Source organism: Acartia tonsa, chromosome 6 (assembly GCF_053477335.1).
Source record: "Acartia tonsa isolate MP-2025a chromosome 6, ASM5347733v1, whole genome shotgun sequence".
Taxonomy (NCBI): domain Eukaryota; kingdom Metazoa; phylum Arthropoda; class Copepoda; order Calanoida; family Acartiidae; genus Acartia; species Acartia tonsa.
Window position 1 is genome coordinate 46,736,521 of NC_137265.1, and position 13,025 is coordinate 46,749,545.

Sequence of the window (13,025 nt, forward strand, 5' to 3'; positions counted from 1 at the left end):
TATTAAATTTTTTGTTATCATGGTTAAGAACTGTTTTAACTGGTTGGACAGTAAAATTTTTTTTTTAAGAACATTCAATTTGGGGGGGGTAAATACCCCCCCCCAAAATTTTTTTTTAAAGAACTTTTTTTTTGGGGGGGGTAATTACCCCCCCCAAAATGGTTGGGGGGGGGTAAATACCCCCCCCCTAAATCGTAGGGGTAATTTTTTTTTGGGGGGGTATTGTTCACAAAATTTTGGGGGTGCCTACGGCACCCCCAAAATCGTTTGGGGGTGCCAAATGGCCCATTACCCCCCCCCTTGGACGCCTATGAGACAGGGCTAGTTTGAACTAACCAACCAATATTTACTAATTAGAGTAGAATTCGATCGGTTCAGTGGTTACCGAGATCTTAAGGGACAGACGGACAGACAGACAGACATCGTTCTACTTTGTATTATAGATTATATTATATACTAGCGGCTACGCCCCCTAGAAGCCTCTAGGGGCACTTAAGATAGGAGAGGGAAAAGTTGACCTCATCCCATTTTAGATTTGAGTTTCAAAAGAGTAAAAAAATACTTTTTAGGGGGGAGGGGGGTGAAGACACCCTCAACAAAAATAGTTTAAAACCTTCCCAGGACCTATAAGAAGCTTCACTGTAAAGGAGAATAATATCGGTTTAGCAGTTAGCGAGATACTTCGGGACAGACAAAAAACGCTTACTACTTTATTTAATAGGATATATAAACACATAGGTTATTTTTTAAAACATTTTTTTGATGGAAGACAATTGTTTCACTATTAAATAGATAATCAGTTCCTATTAAGATGTATAAAATAAGAGCTAAAAAATATATGTCATTGCATTTTGAATCCTTTTAGGATAATGAATTAAATATTAGGATAACTCATAATTTATTCGCCTCATATGTAAATAAATATCCTCCTTGCCATATGTTTACGTCTTTATATGGCTGCTAAATATTTCTACGTGTGCTGTACTATTAGTTTTAAACAAACAAAGCATTGTCTTACACTAAATAAATATAAAAAAAACAAGGATAGTCATGTACATAGGTAACAATTAAATGTATATAAAATATATATGTGAATATAATGCCAGGGGAAAAATTGTCGTTAATTTAGGTTGCTAACATTGGCATCATTTATTGGTCAGTTCGTTCATATAATAGGAGGGGTAAGGCTCCGGTATTGAGGGTTGATAGGCATATCGTTATTTTAGCCATCTAAAAGTTTCACTTTATTAGAGTACATAATAATCAGGTTGTAAGATTCAAGTAATAATAAAATAGTTCATATTAATACCAAGATATTAAAATTTTAATAAGGAAAGGTAGTGTTTAGTTTATAACAGGTATTATAATTAAATAAAAAATTGCAGCTCTTATGAAAAAGCTTACCAATTTAAAAAAATTAAATGAAGTATACAGAAATATTAGTTAGTTTTCTTAACTTACTCAGACATAAAGGCGGACGTATGGTCAATTTTGATTTGATTTGAAAATCAAACCGCAACCAGCTAAATTGGTCCGCATGCTACCAAATTACTATTAAACAAGATGAGGACCTTTGTACAACGGCCGCAAACCAGTTTTAAAGTTACAGAGTAGCCTGGACCAAAAGTGTGTCGGTAAAAAAACTAAACAAACAATTTTTAATGCACACTAGAAAATGTCTAATGCACAATAGTGCAAGAACAATTATGTTCATAGCTAGGTAACTCAGTAGTAACGGTTACCAAGACAAATTTCACCAATATTTTACGCGAATCTAATAAGTACAAATGCAAATAACCACTAATACATAAATTTAAGGGCTTTACAAAGTGTCCTAAAATATGTGCCGTGTGACGTCACAAAAATAAGGGATGAAAGGAGAAGTGGGAAAGGAACCCCCTTAAAAAGAGATAGATCTATTGACGTCACACGGCTCATATTTTTGGACACTTTGTAGAGCTTTACTAATTTTATAATGTAATAAACAAAACTATAAAAAATAAATGTAGGAAGATTGAGAGTGTCTGTCTATGCACTAGAAATATGCAGCAATGATTTTCAGTAAAGTTTCGTATATGTCTTTTCCATCCATAGTTATCAATCAATGCAATGACTGATTTAAACACGATGGCCAAAGAATAATTGATTAAGTAAAAATGGCAGTTATTAAAAGTTTGAGGTAGCTTCGCTACGAAAAAATAAAACAACTCATAATGCATAAATTTCCAAGAATCAATGTCCTTGTAAACGCGAATATTTTCTGTATATTTACATACAAGTACTTAGTACAACCAATCAAAGACTATTGTGTTCATAATTAGCGAGGCATTGCATTAAAAAGAACGGACGTACGGACATAGTTATAGTTGTAGAATAGCCCCACAAATAACTATACGAAAAGAAAGATATTACTGGGCGTTGCTATTGTGGTATTCGGCAACCGTGAGCCATGCCTATGGCACCCCTGATCTGGGGTTCGGTGGAGGGTCAATGGCCCTCCCCCGAGTCCTGGGGAAGGGGTCTAGTGACCCCCTCCCTACGCTTAGAATTAATGATTGAATCTGTCATGTTTATTATGGTTAACTGTATTCTTAATTCTCCCCCACCCTTTTCAGGGATGGGGGATCATTATTGCCCAAACTGACCATTGTATATGTATTATTTATGCTTTTATGTTATGATTATTTATTCCTATCCATGTAATTATTGTTTGTTGTATATAGCTTCAGTATCTTTTAAACCTTCAATAAAGTGACAACTGAAATAGATGTTGATCATTATCTAGTGAATGCTAGAGAAGCGTAGCTTCTCTATAGTAAGGTGTCCACGTCTGTTACACTGCCGTAATCTAATTGAACTCCGGTGTCTGCCATTTATCCTCGGCGGATACCACAACTTTGGTGACAGCTGTGTGAGATTACGGCGAACCACAAGTGTAGAGCAGACGCGCATCTGAGGCTAAGGTACTCCCAGCAGTGAATCTGGCAAAACTGACGCAAGCAACCTGAATTACCCACCCTGGACAGCAAAGTTTAACTCTGCATCCGGCAGTTGTGGAAGCGAGACAGCGAAATTTGACGAATAACCGCGAGCAGCGCTGATATCTAACGGAGAATTGAGCGCTCAAAGGGCTGAAACAGGCCTGCGGACCGGCTGAAACAAGCCAAATAAGTGTAAACGGCTGGAAATAGGCCAACTTTACTGCAAGAGATAGCAGGATCCGAACCAGTGGCGCTAGCAGGACGGGACATTCCCTGCCGCCATCAGCCGGGTTTGGATCAGCGGCGCTAGCAGGACGGGACATTCCCTGCCGCCGATAGGCTGAAACATGCCACATAGCTGCAAGCTGCGAGCTAACATACGAGTGTAGTGCACCAGAACAGAGAAAAACTACGTCAACTCCAAGTATCCTGAGAGGCTACAACGCAGCCACCCATCTAGAAAAACAGATATTATGTTACATTGCAGGGATTACCACCCTGGTGTGATGGCTAAACAATAGATTTATGAGCAAAGCTTGGCAAACAAATTGTTGTGTTGTGATAAATCTAAGAATAGAACAGGCTTGGATTTATTGTGTATTGTGATAACAGCTAAAAATAGAACAGAGTTGGTAAACAAATCTGTTATGCAATTGTGATAAGGACAAAAATAGAAGCTAGATGTAATATAATAAAGACCCTGATATACAATCAAAACATCTCAAGCCCACAGCACAACAACAATACACCCCTTATTCCAAGGGAAAGGGAGGAGCCCCTCTCCATTGAAGGCAAATACAATCAGGGTGATATAATAGATAAGCCTAGGATTAAGAAGAAAAGGCACTATTACACCAGCACACAGTTACCTCCCTCCCTCACAGGGGAAACGGACGGAGTTACCCCCGTCCCCTCACGCGCTTCCCCCTTCCTACCCACACTAGACTAAGTCCGTCTGTAGTGTGGGGCTAGCGATCGGACACACAGAGCGCCATCCACGGGTAGCGCAACAGAGTGCGGAAAATATCATAAATTCAACGGACGAAGCGGACCAATGAGAAAGCGAGTTGAGGGGTGAGAGCGCGTTTTCCCCGTGTGCGCGGATTTGACGGTGCGGACGCGCGTTGCAAGGACAGGAGATTTCACGCACACACACACACACACCGGAGCGGAGCTACTCCATAGCATTTAACAGGGGTATTTTTAGCAAATAAAGAATTACAAGCTTCTCTCCTTCTAGCTCTAGTGTGATAAAGGAAAACCCAATCAGTTCCTGACAGCAGTTCAGACCCTCAACATCTATCTACCCTACCAGCCTACCCTACAACCTCAGCACCTAACTAGTGATAAGTACAGCTAAGTTATATCTTTGCAACTAAACTACCAACCTAGTGATACAAACAGTGTTGGCTGTTAGGCTAGAAAGCCTCAAGTGACAAATCATTCATTTTAGTACTGTATAACTTTGTGCCCGCCGTTGAACCGTTGACCCAATGGACCAGCAGCAAGCCCCAGGAGGTGACCACGCCCCAGGATGGCTCCAGGATGACCCTCAGCCGGCCCCAGCCGAGTACCGCAAGCTGATGCTGAGCAATCTGCCGGAGTATAGAGGGCCGCCCAAGCAATCCTGGTCGGCACATATCCGCAGACTCGAGATGTCATGGGCGGCTTACCGTGTGCCACCTCATGATTCCCTCAACCGCCGCAACGCCCTCCTACTGTCACTGGTAGGGCAAGCGGCGGAAATGGCGTCCCATCTGTTTGGCGAGGCAGGCCAAGCCTTGACCTACGAACAGGTCAAGACCGAGTGTGAATTGCTATTTCGCCCTGCTTTTGAATCCCAAACGCTTAAACAAGCGTTTAGGGATTACAAGCAACACTCGACAGAACCTATACAAGCGTACATATCAACTAAGTGCGCCTTGTATAGGGACGCCTACAACCATGAGGATCTTGAGTTGTTGGTGGACGAATTAAATCGTGGAATTCGTAACGCCAATGTAAAACGCCTCATGATGAACCATGAAATTACGAGTGTACCTGAGTACACTCGTAAGGCCATGTTCACCGTCACCATGGTTACTAAGCAACTGAAGGAAGGTGTGTGCTTAGTGGACTCGACCGAAGGGCTGACTGGATCTGCTTGCATCCAGTTGCCCCAATATGACGAGTCGGAGCCAATGGAGATTGGCTCCTTGGCTCCGGGTCTCCACCAGATGGGGAAGGTCGCTCCAGATGACAAGGTCCCAGGTCGCTGCTACCGCTGCCAGGGGAGAGGCCACCGAGCTCGAGACTGCCCAACGCCTGTGGAAGTTAGCCTAGAGGAGAGACGCACCCAGCCACGCCGTGACCGTTCTGCCAAGTGTGAGCGTTGCCACTATGACGGTCACACGGCGGCCGATTGTAGAGCTGACTGGGCCCAGGTAGCCAGCCGCAGGCGCACCGCCGATAAGGGTGCCCCTCCAGGAAAGCCCAGCAGAGTGGCCCACATGGAAGGGAGCGCGCCCCCAGCACCGCCACAGCAAGCAGCCGCCCCCAGAGCTGCGGACCGAGCCGATGGGATGCCGCAGTTTGGGACTGTCCCAGCTAGGATCAACGTACTGGGCGGCGCGGCTGAACCCAACCGGGTTGGCCTAGGCTTCAGTCTTAACCATCTGGGGCCAGAGCTGATACAATCCAACAACATAGCCGAGCCAGAGGTGCTGAGGCCCCAGCCTTTTAGCCTCAACATGATGGAACCTGCCCGACTGAGCCTACCCAGCAAGAGTGGAGGGGCGCTGCCCAGCGTCCCTGAGACGGTGTATGGGGAGGCCCTGGCAGCCGCCGAACGAGAGAGGCAGGAGGTGCTAGCCAGCGCCTCTGCATCGATGTATGGGACGCCACCCGGCGTCGCCACCTGGGATGATGGGGGGGTGCTATCCAGCGCCTCCCACCTGGTGCCTGGGGCGACAACCGTCGCCGCCACCGAGATACCTGGATCCTGGAACGAGCCAGCCTCCAACCTGATGTCTGGGGCGACAACCGTCGCCGCCACCGAGAGACCTGAGTCCTGGAACGAGCCAGCGGTCCCAGAGGAAGGGGTGACACCCGTCACCCCCAGTCAGCCAGCGCCACCAGCCTGCAGGGAGAGCCCAGCTACATGCCATCCAGAGCCCCCTGCCAGCCAAGGGAACCCAGCTGCTCAACATCAGGATAAGTTGAATTTGTTAAATGTGTTGTATCCAAGATATTGTAAAAACCCAGCCTTGCCTGTGCCCCCTGCACCAGAGGCTGGGGAGATTGAAATTCGGGAAAATAAGGACTTGCCTGTGCCACATGCACCTGAGTTCCTAGGGCAGGGGAGGGAAGTGAGTAAGGGCGAGCCTGTGCCACATGCACTTCAGCCCCATGCCACTGGGCATGCTTTGGACAAGGGAAGGGAGCACTTGGGGCTAGGGGAGCCGACACCCAGGCAAGTGCCAGTCGCTTGCCAGTCTGTCATTGGGGAGGGTATCGGGGTGCCTCGGCCGCATACAGATAACGCTCAATGGAAACTTGTATCTAGCCAGGAGCAGCCCAGCCGTGTCCAGTCCCAAGAAGCAGCCGTGACCAGAGCTGAAGATCCCCAGCCGCGTGTACGAGGAAGATGGTTGCCTGGAAGCCTCTCCCATTGGTGGATGGTCCTGTGGGGCCTCCTGCTGGCAGCCGTGTGGCCTACAACCAGCTACGTCCTGGTGGGATGGGACTGTGCCAATCCCACCCATGTCACATCCTACAATAAAGAAAAGATGTGTAACACGGAGCCCCTACACCAGGAGGTGCCCCTGGGCCATGAAGTACACGTCCTGCAGCAAGTCAAGGTGAGGGAAACCACCGGGTACAGTTGTCAGCTCACCGTGTCCCAGTGGACATTCAGGTGTGGAGTATGGGGTCACCTCAAGGTGACCTCGGTCCCCACCCTCATGAGGCCAACCAAGATAGACCCAGAAGCGTGCCGAGACCTGGCCAGGAACCAAGTCTACACGTTGCCAGGCAAGACCCAGCCACTGACGTTCCAGCTGAACCATCCCCTGTTCTTCACCATCGATATGGTGGGCGCCCTCGTCAACAGCCCCGAGGGGGTGGGTTGTGAGGGGGAGGACGTCCACTTCGAGGGCCAGCTATACCGCAACGAATTAGTGCTCCAGGAGCGACGGCTGCTGGTCAAGGAGGAGACCTATGTGGTGGAGGATGGACGGGTGGAGTCCCAGTCTGACCACCTAACCCTAGAGTGTCCCCATTCTGAGCTGTCCTGCATCACTGGGGAAGCAACCTACGTGTGGGACCACCTGGGAAGAGATTGCCCCTTGAGGCTGATCCGCAGCCTCCAGCCCAGCCTGGTGATGGATGCATATCTGGTTGACCATCAGGCCCAGTTTTTCATCAACATGACCAACCCCACCTCGATTGTGAACTGCGACTTCGAGGCCCATGCCACAAACCATCCAGCGTTGTTCGTGGCAGCTGACCCAGCCGCGGCTGCGCTGCCCAGAGTGTCGGCCAGGGATGTTGACGTTCCCCTTCAAGCACAAATACATGCAGGTTATATTGGGTTTACCCTGGAAACGCGCATGAAAAGCACCGCAGCAGAAGAAGTAGCGGCCAACTGCTGGAAGCTCCAGCAACTAGACCCGGCCCACCCGGTGCGTGTCCAGGGGAGCACGTTCTCGGTACTGAGGGGAGACATCCTGCTGCAGCTGACCTGCCAACGTCACAAGTACGTTGTCCGCAAACACAAGGAGTGTTGGGACAAAGTGCCAGTAGAGCCCACAGGTTTTGTAGACGCTGTGACACGGGTATATAGTGAACACGCCACCAAGATTCCCTGCTCCTCCACCTACCCCCTGACTGTGCACGCGGAGGAAGGCTGGATAGAGTTAACCCCCGCTCCCAAGAAAAGGCCACCCCCGCTGGATACGCCTAAGCAGTTGTTGACAGAACCCTTAGATGACTTCAGTTCAGGTGGCTTGTATTCGCAGGCTGAGTTGAATGACTGGCAACAACTGCTGGCGTTCCCAGCATACAAGAGTGCCATGCTGACCGGCCTATCCTATGGCTCCTGCGTTCAGCAAGGCAGCTGTTCGGCCACAGGAGACCATGGGATAGTGTCCTACAACATTGACCGACTGGCGGAGGAAGGAGAGGCAGCCCTGGATGTCTGGGCTGGATTTAGACAAGCCATCCACGAGTGGGGAGATGGCGCAGCCATACTGTGCTTGCTGTTGTTGATCCTCAAACTGCTGGGGGACCTAACCATCATTTCCCTGGCAGCAGCACAGGGAGGAGTCCGGGCAGCCCTGAATGCGATATCACAAGTGTTCCTGTACCATCCAGCTTTGTATAGGAAAGCGCTGGCTAGAGCCAGGCTCAACCATGCCAAGTCCCGGGACTTTTCAGTGGACTGGGATGCTATTCCCATCGGCAGGGAAGCAGCCGAGGAAATGGTGTCTATGAAATCAACTGACAGCGGGCATGACCGCCCAGGTAGGCCAGGACCGCCCTCTGGCAGACCCCGCGGCCCCTCAGGAGGACAGGCCGCTGCTCAGACGATCAACCTGGCAGCCAGCGCCCCAGCCGCTGCCAACAACAACCAGCAGGCCCCACTGCTGACTGTTCCAGCAACAACTGTGCCACCAGCAAACCTGATACCTGCCGGCGCTGACCAACGTGTCCAACCCAAGCCAGCCTCTGCCTTCTATCCCACATTGGGAGCCCATCAACCCTAAGAAGACACTCACCACTAGGATTCCATTGAATCATTATCGTTTGTATATATTTTAGCCCTAAGGAGCGGACCGAAGGCCTCAACCACTGTCGGAAGTCTGGTAGGGAAATCATCTCCCAGCCTTCCGAGGGGAGAGTTGTGGTATTCGGCAACCGTGAGCCATGCCTATGGCACCCCTGATCTGGGGTTCGGTGGAGGGTCAATGGCCCTCCCCCGAGTCCTGGGGAAGGGGTCTAGTGACCCCCTCCCTACGCTTAGAATTAATGATTGAATCTGTCATGTTTATTATGGTTAACTGTATTCTTAATTCTCCCCCACCCTTTTCAGGGATGGGGGATCATTATTGCCCAAACTGACCATTGTATATGTATTATTTATGCTTTTATGTTATGATTATTTATTCCTATCCATGTAATTATTGTTTGTTGTATATAGCTTCAGTATCTTTTAAACCTTCAATAAAGTGACAACTGAAATAGATGTTGATCATTATCTAGTGAATGCTAGAGAAGCGTAGCTTCTCTATAGTAAGGTGTCCACGTCTGTTACACTGCCGTAATCTAATTGAACTCCGGTGTCTGCCATTTATCCTCGGCGGATACCACACTATCACTTACAAGTAGCAGGGCTTCTCTAGAGTTTAGAATATGACTGTCTATACCCAATTGTTCATAAATAACAATTAAAGACATGCTCCTCTTTATTGCACGATTCTTTTCTATAGGTTCTACATGTACTTGATAACGATTTGTGACTGTTTTATAATTAAATAATAGTTACAGCTGCTGTTATGTATTTTGTGCTGTATTAGTAGTTAGAGTAGGGGGGGGGGTAGTGTCTTGGCTCCAAAAAAGAAATTTATTTCCATGAATAATAAGCAAGCAAGGGACAGTAGGCCTTGTAATAAGGCACTTCATTAGCTCAACTAAAATATACTTATAGTGTATCAAGAGGTTCTCCAGATTATGAACCAAAATGTCCTTGTTTAAGTACTATCTTTTCTATGTAGATAGGGTTTGAAATAATTGGGTCATTTTTCCCTTTCATTCCAACGATGGCTATCTGCATAAATTTGTCTGTCCACTTTATAAGGGTGGCTTTTTTTAAAATCAGTGTTTTCTCACAAAGTTTCTATCGAGCATTTAACCAACCTCCTTATTTTAAAATTGTTTAAAAATTAAGGCAGGTGTTTGAATTTTTTTCCTAAGGCTATCTACTGCGGGGGGGCCTATACATTCGGTGCATAACCCAGCGTGGCTTTCTAGCTTAACCTGACCTAAAGTAAAAAACGGAAAACGAACTTCCCACCCCCCCTCCCCTTTATTTTAAACTAGCGGCTACACCCCTAAAGGCCTCTAGGGGCACTTGAGGAGGCGAGAGTCGAATTTAATAACCCAATTTCTTTTTTTAGATTTAAAAAGAAAAAGTAAACAAAAATTTTTTGGGGGGGGGGGCAAAAAGAAAATTGTTTTTTTTTGGGGGGGGGGGGGGGGTGCCGTCCCTCATTTTTGATTTTAGATAAAATTTTTTTTTTTTTTTTTTGGGGGGGGGGGGGAAGGGGATTTTTAATTTTTGGGAAGGTTAGGGGTGTTATAAACCTTCCCGGGACCTATGAGAAGCTACCCTGTAAAGGAGAACCCGATCAGTTCAGCGGTTAGCAAGATCCTTCGGTACAGACACACAGACAAACATCCTGTTACTTTAGTATAAGGATTTATATAAGAAATGGTGGGGGAGAGGGTTTTCAGTGCTTGACTATGCACATTGAGTGAAAATGCTTTAAAATCCTAAAAACTTTGGCACTTTGTTATATCAATATAAATTAAGTCACATAAGAATGGCCTAGTACGGTAGATACAGGTTTCCTGTACCATTTTTATGTTGTAAGTAAAATACAGGGAGTAAGGGAGGGGACAATGGATCGAATATTCAATTTTTAAGGAGTCTCAGACTTTGGGGACTGGCTTAAAGGGAATGTGCACGAATACAGAAGATTCTTACTGATTTTGGGGACTTGCGCTGAGCTAGTTTTGAATATGCAGACAGAAAAGTTTGTTATTTATCGCTGGTTTTAACAAATATTTTTTCCCAAGAAAATGTCTTTTCATGTATAGAAACTCTACTGTGATATTTATGTATTAAATAATCTAAGAACCGCTTGAATTTAGGGGTCAGTTATAAATATATCAGAAGGGTTGAGGTAGTTCTAAACAAGATTTTTCTAGTGATTAATTACAGAATGTTTACTACATTGTGATGTGTTGATAATTTAATTTTCAAGTAAATGATTTTTTTCTTAGAACTAATTTTGTTCTAAATTAGGTTACCATGATCCCTTTACAATTTTGGTAAAATTTTCTTGATAAATCTGGTTTTCATTGCTTTTCAGCGAAAATGTAGTAGGGCGGCATCATACAGACAAGCCTTTCATAGAGTTGCTATGCTTCGGCTTATCAAATCACAACCCAGCGCTAATCCTAGTTTATCACCACTTCACCCGGCCCCTTCGGGGCCTTGCCGACACCTCACAAGCAGCAGTCAAATTGGACATCTCTGATAGTAGGAGGGGCGCGGCCCCTCTACAACCCCAAGCCCCAGTCACCTGTCTTGCCGGGAGATGTCTGCCTTCCCCTTGCTGAAGCTTACCCCACAAATATTCACCGAAACAGGGCTCCGCCCTCAGCTCCCCACACCCCCTTCTACCTAACCTATTTTATCATCTAATTGTGTATATATAGTAGTAATCCTATTGTAAATGCATTCAGTCTAAAATATATCTCCTTAGTAGCAACTACTGTTAGTTATTTATTGATAGAATCTTTAAGGCTAGGGAATCGTTTGAATCGAACTCGCGATTGTAGGGTTGAAATGCTTCACCCTACCACAAAAACTCTTAAATTGAATTAATTGCCCATTGTCCCCTCCCTTACTCCCTGGTAAATATAGGTTTCCTGTAGCAATTTGATGTTGTAAGTAAAAATAAGATAAAGAATCCAAATTCTATTGTCGATTTTATTGCACTGAAATTCTATGGCAATACAACAATTTAGTTCAACACGGTATTTCATTCATTTAGAAACAATATGGATGTTATACAAGATACAATTTAAATGAAAATAAATATGAATGACAATTTAAAACAAGGATGACAACAAGCACATAAGAAGCGCAGCTCAAAAAATGTTAATAAACAAACGGACAAAATAAGTTATAAAGCAGGCAAAATAAATAACCACGAAATCTCTTTACATAAATCATACATTATTGGTCTTTTGTAGCATGACCGATACACCGATGTACCAAGTAAATCATATACTGTATGCTCATTGGTATTGGGAATCTTCACAAAATATTCCAGACGTCTATATTGAATAGCAGCAGAGAAATTCAAATTTCCCCCTAACCGTTACCGTTCCTTACAGACGGGCAGACGGAAAGATACTTTCAACTATAGAGTAGATTCACTACTAAAGAACACTTTTTGAACTAATGCAATAGTAACTTTTATTTTAATGAATATTTACGAATCTACCCTATAGCTAACCATATCTGTCAGTCTGTTCGAGACAAAAACAAAACTTACCCTGAAAATTTTCGTCTGAGTTGTATGGACTTTCTTGAGATTAACGAGTGTCGTCGCTCTGAAACATGAAAATTATTTTAATAAATCTTTTCCAGCTTTTTTGATTCAATTTTAGAGGCCTCTAGGGGCATTTGAGGTGGTGAGGGAGGGGGAGGGGGTGAAAGGGAACCGAACACAGTAAAAGTGTCGGACTGATTATGACGTAACAAAAAAAATTAGCCAATGAGAGGCAATTATTGACCAATGGTAAAATTTATAGTGGCCTCTCATTGGCTAATTTTTTTTGTTACGTCATAATCAGTCCGACAATTTTACTGTGTTCGAGTGTTGTTGGTACCCTTCTCCAAAATGGCAATATACTCTCGCAGGACCTATGAGAAGCTACACTGTAAAGGTGAAATGTATTGGGTCTTCAGTTAGCAAGATCCTTTTGTACAGACATACACACAATGATCCCGTTACTTCTATAGAAATGTTAAACTACAGACAAAAAATCTCATAAAAACTGTATAAAAAAGGAATTATACCAGTAACTTTTTTTCATCTCATGTGTACTTGTCATGTATATTTTGCTCCTTGTTTCTGGTAGTAATTTGTTAATTATAATTACAAAAAAAAGCACATAAGCATACTCATTCTAAAATACAAATTACGGTGAGGAATAAAGACTAATATTTAAGAGAGATTTTAAGGGATAAGTTAATTGACCAAAAATTTA

The 13,025-nt window shown here is 45.0% G+C and overlaps 1 protein-coding gene across 1 annotated transcript in view; it reads right to left on the bottom strand.

The window, feature by feature from the left end:
- Positions 1-13,025, bottom strand: part of LOC145323130 (uncharacterized) — an 87,324-nt gene that overhangs the window by 66,152 nt on the left and 8,147 nt on the right. The window contains exon 2 of the mRNA XM_080165519.1: positions 12,308-12,365. The gene's annotated coding sequence lies outside the window, so the exon portion shown is untranslated. The remainder of the gene's footprint in view (positions 1-12,307; positions 12,366-13,025) is intronic.